Consider the following 6481-nt stretch of genomic DNA (forward strand, 5'->3'; position numbering starts at 1 on the left):
CAGAAGGAGTGCAGTGGCCGCTCCCGGCCACCGCAGCCTCGACCTGCTGGGCTCTGGTGATCCTTCTGCCTCAGCCTTCCAAGTAGCCGGAATTACAGGCACGCACTACCATGCCCAGCTGATTTTTTAATTTATTGTAGAGATTGTTAAATCCAAGATTTCAAATCCAAGAGACCACAAAGAGCCAGCTCCGATGCAAACACACGAGGGTCTTTATTCAGGCTCGAGTCTGGGCTCACAAACTGAAGCCGACACAGCAGCTTGAGAATGAGAGCCCCGATTCAGTATAGCAAGCAGTTTTTATGCACAATTACAGAGGGAGGGGAAAGAACTTTAAACTTGTTTTTACATGATTGGGTAATTTCTCCTAATGGGTACGGGGGCACTTGGGATTGGTAGGTTTATTTTCTGGTTTGTGTGGGCTTTAGCTCAGCTGCCTGTGATTGACGGGGAACTGCTAAACGGGTAGAATGGAATGTCAGATAAGCACTGTGTGTAAATTAACTTGAGCAAGCAGGCAGGAGTTTGAAACAACGCAGAGCCCAGCAGAGCCCACCGAGAGGGTGGCTAGCGCCACCAAGTCTGCTGATCTAAACAAAGGAATGTTCAGGAGGGGCTTGTTTGCTTAACATTTACATCCCGTTGCAGAAGCAGAAGTCAGCATGGCAAAGGGGACGAACAGAGCTTAACAAGAGTTCTAAGTACACATACTGCTTAAAACATTGTATAACTTTACAATCACGGTCACTACCAGGCAAAGGGATATACCTAGTCCTACGGGGTCTGAGGTAGGATTTAAAATACTAAGAATTCATAAAATATAGCAAACATGAGGCAGGGATATATAAAATACAGTGAACGCTTCTTTTACACTAAGTATAGCTTTTTTTGAGTCTCTTGGGTCCCTCAAGATGCAGTCTCGCTGCCCAGGCAGGTCTTGAACCCGCGGGCTCAGGCAATTCACTCACCACAGCCTCCCAAAGGTGCGGGATTACAGGCTGAGCAACCGAGCCCGGCAAGAGATTTTTTTTAACTTTGGAATCACAGGCTTAATCGTGTCAAGTTTTGAAACAATCCCAGCAGCCAGCTGTTCCTAAAGTTACCTAACAAAGGGTAGCGTCCTGGGTGATCATTAAAGTAGAAAACATTTGCCAGTAGCTTCCTTCTTAAGACAGAATAAAGTGGGGCCAGGTTGAGTAGTTCATGCCTGTATTCCCAGCACTTTGAGAGGTTGAGGCGGGAAGACAGCTTGAGACTAGGAGTTGGAGACCAGTCTAGGCAACAAAATGAGACTCTGTTTCTATTTAAAAAAAAAAAAAAAAAGCCAGGTGTGGTAAAGTGCACCTGTAGTCCCAGCTGCTTGGGAGGCCAAGGCAGGAGGTGCAATTGAACCCAGGAGATTGAGACTGCAGTGAGCTAGGATCACACTACTGCACTCTAGCCTGAATGACAGAGCCAGACGCTGTCTCAAAAAAAAAAAAAAACAGAATCAAGTGGAGCAGGTTCAAAGTCCCACAGTCTACAAATAAGTTGGGAGAGGCAGAGAACAGAGAAGTGATACCAGGCGCCAGCCACAAAACACTACCGGGTGCAGGTGTTGTCCTAAGCACTTGACATGGATCAGCTCATTATTCAGATGAGGAAACTGAGTCTTTGTTCTAACCCATTGGTCATGTTGCCTTTTCATGCAATAATGCAATCAGATGCAAAGGAATAGATAGAAACTCAGGAGCTGAGGACTGTATCTTGAGCCGAGACCAAAGCAAAAAGGAACTATTTTCATTTATAATAAGGACCCAGACATGGGAAGCTGACATCCCAGCAATGCGGATGAGGGTGGTGTGGGCTGCAGAAACAGGATCCAGACTGTCCTGGAAATGTCTCCCCACCACAGAGGTCAATGGTTACTCACAGTTCCCCAGAAAGAAGGAAGTACCAAGTGACATCCAGACTCCGGAATTGAGTAACGTTCAGAATGGGCTCACACATTCTTAACTTCTTTGCTGTTCTTCATAAATTTCTGAATTATACACTCTCTCTGGGAATATTCATATGTTGATAACTGCGTAGAATGGACCCTGCCTGATAATAATCTGTTCTGGTGCCTGATCTTCTACATTTCCTGTTTATGTAAATGTTTTCTACTTGCACCAAGGTCATGGACAATGAGATATATGTGTGTTAGTTTTAACCTAGCAATGGGAATTTAGCATGTGAAGTTCCCTAATCAGGAATATTCTCTTCAGGGTATATTTGAAATGCATTCTTGGGTCTCCATGATAACCTTTGACAAGTGGGTCAATTATTGCTATTTCTATATGCTAATTGTTAGGGGTTTTTTGTTTGTTTGTTTGTTTGTTTTTGAGATAGGTTCTTGCTCTACCACCCAGGCTAGACTACAGTGGTATGATTATGGCTCACTGAAATCCCAAATTCCTGGCTTCAAACAACCCTCCCCCCTCAGCCTTCTGAGTAGCTGGGACTGTAGACATGCATCACCACACCGTTTTTTGTTTTGTTTTGTGCTTTAATTTTTTTGTAGAAATCAGATTCTCACTATGTTACCCAGGTTGGTCTTGAACTCCTGGTCTCAAGTGATCCTCCCACCTTGACCTTCCAAAGTGCTGAGATTACAGGCATGAGCCTTTGTACCCAGGCTTAATATGTTTTAAAAATAATAGAAATACTTTTTAGTTGGCAAAACGTGTGTTTAAGATCTGGGGATTAATTAACAATACTCTAGAGGCCCCTGTGCCCTGATATGTACGGGAGCACATACAATTATGAGCTCAGCAGCCGGTGTCTTTCAGGAGTCTTCCTGGTTCAGGCTCTGACTTGGAACTGAAGAGTCTGCCACCTCTTCTGAATAGTAAATGAGTTCAACTTGCCTCTAGAATATTACTGCATCTGCCTTGATGAACTCTGTCATGCAAGATATGTAGCAGTATGCTAGTGGTGAAGACAACTGGTTTTCACCAAAAAACTCATTCTGCCCGTCTTCATAGGTGCGTGGCTACACCACTAATCCCATCTAACAGACAGCTGTGGCCATGTGACTAAGTTTTATCTGCTGGTATGTGAATAAAAGAACATGTACCTACATTTCTGGGCCTTAAGACCATGACTATGCCTCCTCTGAGCCCTCTTTCCCTTCTTGCCATTTGGATAGCTGGAACCCTGCTGTGCTGACAATAAAAAACACAAGGTTTGTAGGTTTTATCCACAACTAATATCCTCGGATTTCGGGAGAAGATGGTAGTCACCACAGTGAAAAACTGCAGTGTAAACAAAAGCACAGAGCAGGATGGGAGCTGACTGGAGAACAGGTGGCCTCTTAAATGAGCTGTTTAGCGTCTCCCATGCTGAACACAATGTTTGGTTTCCAGTAAGCACAGACTTTGAAATGAAATATTAACGCTGAGGTTTTAGAAATTTGACCATTTAAAAAATGTGAATAAGTTAAAAATGTTAACTGTTACAATTTGAAAATGTTAGCACGTATGCTCTATCTTTTTCTAGTCTTTATTGGAACTAGGTTATAGAACAGTGTGATTTAATATTTCATGCTGTTATTACATAATAGAATGAATTTTCAAATCTACGTGCACTAAAATGGAAAAAAATTATAATATACACAACAGTAAAAAAATTGAAAGCCTTTCCTCTAAGATCAGACAAGATAAGGATGCTCACCCTCACTACTTCTATTCTACATAGTACAGCAAGTCCTAGCCAGAGCAACTAGGCAAGAGAAAGAAATAAAAGGCATGCAAATGGGAAAGGAAGAAGTGAGATTATACCTGTTCACTCACTGCATGACCTTATATACAGAAAACCCTAAAAGACTGTTAGAACTAATGAACAAATACAGTAAAGTTGCAGGATACAAAATCAACACACAAAAACCAGTCGCATTCCTATACATTAACAACAAACTCCCCCCAAAATAAATAAAGAGAACAATCCCATTTATAATAGCCACAAAAACATAGTTAGGAATAAATTTAACCAAAAAAGTGAAAGACCTGTACACTGAAAACTACAAAACACTGATGAAAAAACCTGAAGACGCACATAAATGGAAAGATTTCCCATGTTTGTGAATTGGAAGAATTTGCATTGTTAAAATGCCCATATGCTGGGCATGGTGTCTCATACCTGTAATCCCAGCACTTTAGGGCAGAGAGGATTGCCTGAGCCCAGGAGTTCAAAACCAGCCTGAGCAACATGGTGAGACCTTGTGTCTACAAAAAAATGAAAAAATTAGCCAGGCATGGTGGCACATGCCTGTAGTCCCAGCTACTCGGGAGGCTGAGATGGATGGATCACCTCAGCCCAGCAGATCAAGCTGCAGTAGCTGTGAGCTTGCCACTGCACTCCAGTCTGGGTGACAGAGTAAGACTCCAACTCAAAATAAGAAAATAAAATGTCCATACTACCCAAAGAGATCTACAGATTCAATGAAATCCCTATTAAAATTCCCAATGTCATTTTTCATTTTCACAGAAATAGAAAAACGGTCTTAAAATTCCTATGAAGCCACACAAAAAACCTGAATAGCCAAGGCAGTCATGAGCAAAAGGGACGAGGTTGGAGATATCACACTACCTGGTTTCATTATTACAAAGCTATAGTAATTAAAATATGCTACTGGTGTAAAAGTAGACACATCAACAAATAAAACAGCATAGAGAGCCCAGAAATGAACCTACACAGGTATAGTCAACTGGTTTTTGACAAAGGCATAAAAAATACACAATGGGGGAGAAACAGCCTTTAAACCATGTTGCTAGAGAAACTGGATATTCACATGAAGAAGAATGAAATTGGACCCTTATCTCACATCGTATATAAGAGTCAACTCAAAATGCATTAAAGACTTAAACACAAAACTTGAAACTGTGAAACTACTAGAAGAAAATATGTGAGAAATGCTTCAGAACATTGGTCTGGACAAGGATTTTTTAAAATTTGATTCCAAAAGCAAAAATAGATAAATGGGATTATATCAAACTCTGTACAACAAAGGAAATAATTAACAGTGTAAAGACATAGCCTACAGATTGGGAGAGAATATTTTCAAGCCATACATTCGATAAGGGATTAATAGCCAAAATATATAAGAAACTCAAACAACTCAATAGCAAGAAAACAAGTAGCCCAATTTAAAGATGAGCAATGAACCTGAATAGACATTTCTCAAAAGAAGGCATACAAATGGCCAACAGGTATATGAAAAAATGTTCAACTTCACTAATGATTAGGGAAGTACAAATTAAAACCACAACAAGATATTCCTTCACATCTATCAGAACGACTGTTATCAAAAAGATGAAAGATAGCATGTTATCTAGGCTGGTCTCAAATTCTTGAGCTCAAGCAATCCTCCTGCCTTGGCCTCCCAAAGTGCTGGGATTTCAGGTATGAGTCACTGTACCCAGTTGTTGGTAGCCGGCCAAGGAAGCCCACTGAGCGTTCGGGATCAGGAAGGGCCGTGGACCCTGAGACCGCAAGGATGTGTTCGGGAGCCATAGACCCTATTTTCCTCCTCCTTTTAACATGCAGCGCAAGTACCTAAAGGAACTCTGCTGATCTAAGCTGAAGGCTCTGTGACTGTGACAGGCATGGCTCACTCTAGAAACCCATTGTTCCTGTTTCCCATAAAACTGTGGTTTCGGCTTAGGTATTAGATATAATTCAAATTCAGGTCACATTTGGGAGCCTTTTATACATGATACAAGCTTCTTTATAAGATTTAAAAGTATATCTGTAAGCCGGGCTCAGTGGCTCAGCCTGTAATCCCGCACCTTTGGGAGGCTGAGGTGAGTGGACTGCCTGAGCCCGCGGGTTCGAGACCTGCCTGGGCAGCGAGACCTCATCTCTACAATAAATCAAAAAATTAGCCGGGCGTGGTAGCGCATGCCTGTAATTCCAGCTACTCGAAAGGCTGAGGCAGAAGGATCGCCGGAGCCCAGCAGGTCGAGGCTGCGGTGGCCAGGAGCGGCCACTGCACTTCATTCTGGGTGACAGAGTGAGACTCCAACTCAAAAATAAAAAATAAAAAAGTATACTTGTAGAATCAGTATATACATTTAGAGAGCTGTTTCCAGCTTCAGATGATTATCTAGGGTTACCAGAAATGGCCCAGCATGAACTTTGGACTAGGCCATATTCCTAAGGGCCCAGCATCCACTTTGGGCTGGGCTGCATTCTTTTAAACCGGTTCTTTAGCTACAATTAGTGTAAGTTTTTTCTACTTATAATAGAAACTGAATTTATTTTATTCATAGAAAGTATTTTAGAATAGGTCATGCTACATCAGGGAATTATGTTAGTCCAAGCATGATCATACATGATACTTTGAGGTTTTATAAGAATTTAGCTAACTTTAGAAATTTCATTGTCCCCACTTTCTACTAATTGCAGTTTTGGCTTTAGTACAATTACAGTTTGTATTTGGGTTTATTTTTAGAAGCTTTGT

This window comes from Carlito syrichta, unplaced genomic scaffold, assembly GCF_000164805.1.
Source record: "Carlito syrichta isolate Samal-C Ts95f unplaced genomic scaffold, Tarsius_syrichta-2.0.1 Scaffold307184, whole genome shotgun sequence".
NCBI classification, from domain to species: domain Eukaryota; kingdom Metazoa; phylum Chordata; class Mammalia; order Primates; family Tarsiidae; genus Carlito; species Carlito syrichta.